This window comes from Papaver somniferum, chromosome 11 (genome assembly GCF_003573695.1).
Source record: "Papaver somniferum cultivar HN1 chromosome 11, ASM357369v1, whole genome shotgun sequence".
Classification (NCBI taxonomy): Eukaryota; Viridiplantae; Streptophyta; class Magnoliopsida; order Ranunculales; family Papaveraceae; genus Papaver; species Papaver somniferum.
The window spans coordinates 8,521,368-8,523,573 of record NC_039368.1 but is presented as its reverse complement, the minus strand read 5'-3'; the positions used below and the strand labels follow the sequence as shown (position 1 = coordinate 8,523,573).

The window sequence follows — 2,206 nt, the reverse complement described above, 5'->3', positions numbered from 1 at the left end:
GGCGTTCACTCCGTCAATCCAAAACAAAGGATTCAGAGAATATCAGGCGGCAACTGGCAAGGGTCATGTCATAATTTCTTCAATTTTGTTTTGGTATGGCCTTGTAAAGATCTGCCAAAAGCACGTGCGAAGAAGAAGGATTTAGTCCCACATCGCTCAAAACTGAAAACTACGCTTCATATTTAGATCTCAAGATTAGAGAAATGAACGTCGAGCTTGGTCGCGCGAGCTTGTAACCCAAGTGGGGACATTAAGATGGTTGGACACTGGTCGGGTTTCACCCGGTAGGTGCTGTTGCGCACACTACGTTGACTCGCCCGCTCCAAGTTGGGAGTTGGTCACATTGTCCGGGCGTAGGCTTGGGCTGTGTTGATCACTATAGTGGAGGGCACTGCGTCAGGCTGGTTTCACAGAGCAACGAACACCTCCCGCTCTTGACAGTGGAAGGATTACGAGTCAATGTGCCCCAGTTCCAACTCAGCCTGGTGAGCCGAGTCAGTTGAACAACCACCTTTTTTATTTTATTTTTTGGTTCTTTTTGTAGTTCCACAATCAGTCTTATTTTTGCTGAATCTGCTCATATGAGTTTTTGTATACAAACTCTGCAGTGTTGTTTGTTTTGATATTAGCACATCAAGTGGTCGTGCCGGAGTGGTTATGCATTACGAGAAATCATGTCGGCTTTGCCCGCGCAGGTTCGAATCCTGCCGACCATGATCCTGTTTTTTCCCGCACACTCAGGTTCTGAAATGCTTAAATTTGTCAGGGATCCCATCCAAATGAATTTTTTGAAGCGTTATTGCTCACTACTTAAAAGTACTCACTCACAGCTTCGAAAGGACAAAGATACTCACAAAAACCCCAAGAGAGAAACTTAGTGTTCATGCAATTATCCAAGATTGAACCTAATAGACCTTTCCTTCAAAAAACAATCTACTAGACCAGCTAATCTGGTCCGCAATACAAATTGTTGCTTATCATCTATAAGATCATAAAATGGCATGCTATAAGTTGGATTCAGATTGTAATTCTACCTTAACACTAAAGTAAAGGATTCACAAGTGATATTGTTACTGCATATGTAACAAATTTCACCTCAGTTTCACATTAACTGGCTCTTACATGTTCATCTATATTTTGTCAATCCACCATAGCTGAGGTTGCATAAGCAATAATCAAACCACGAGTTGAATCATTTTCGGCAGGATGTGGTGGTTTTATGTTTCCACTGCGAAGCAATCTTCTTGTTGGTTGCTCTGGTGACATGGTATCTGCACCTTTCAACTTTGCCATGCAAGCAAGCACCTTTACTGACTCTGCAATGTTTTCTGTACATTCAATAATCTCAAGTAGTAAAGAAGTGACCGAGGCTGCTGGCATGATATCCTCTAAGATGTTAGTGTTATCCAGTGTAATGGCTTCTAAGGCTCTGTGCAGACCCTCAGCAGCAGTTTTAGCGTTCACGATATGTGTGGAAACTGTAAACGGGTATGTCATATCCTTAATTGCCGTGGACTTGATGCTAAAGGGTCTCAACCTGCAGGAACTTATGGTGGATCTGAGAGTTTGATGCAAAGGGGACGTATTACATGAACTGGAGTGGAACCAAATAGCTAAAATTATGCTTTATTTTAATATTTGTAAACTTAAATTATATTAGTTAATGTAATTGGTTCATGTAATCAGTACTAATTTATCTATAAATGAAATTATAACTTAATTTGGGACATTCGTTAACGATTAAAACTTAAAAAAATACATCAATATCTCGCTCGAGGAGTATGTGTAATTTTCATTACCCAAAGAGAGATATAAAAAATATTTAAGATTGTGTAATCATCTTCATAAGTAAAAATTAGTTTTTTTCCATCTTCGCCATTCCTCTCGATCTTGCAATGCAACATCATCATTTATCTCATCCTTAAGTCCATATGGACCAACAAGCTGAACCAAAGCTATGAATTCTCCAACTTATTTTTTTATATCATGAATCTGGGAAAACAACCAAGTCGCATTGCGGTTGTTGGGGTTACCGATATCATTGCATAAGTTATGAAAGATTCTATGTGTTAGAGCACAGCTCGGTCGAACTCGCAAGCGTTGCTATTTCAAGCTTGTTTGTAAAGAATGGGTATAGGGTAAACACTATCAGCTAATTTCATTCTCTGTCCCTTCCTATGGTGTTGATGTGATAGTGTGACTGCAT

General features: G+C 39.9%; 1 long non-coding RNA gene across 1 annotated transcript; it reads left to right on the top strand.

Moving 5' to 3' along the window:
• The first annotated feature begins 225 nt into the window (after positions 1–225).
• LOC113320426 lies at positions 226–517 on the top strand. Its single transcript, XR_003346092.1, has 2 exons — positions 226–381; positions 414–517. It is a non-coding gene; the product is annotated as an uncharacterized LOC113320426 (long non-coding RNA).
• Positions 518–2,206: the final 1,689 nt, after the last annotated feature.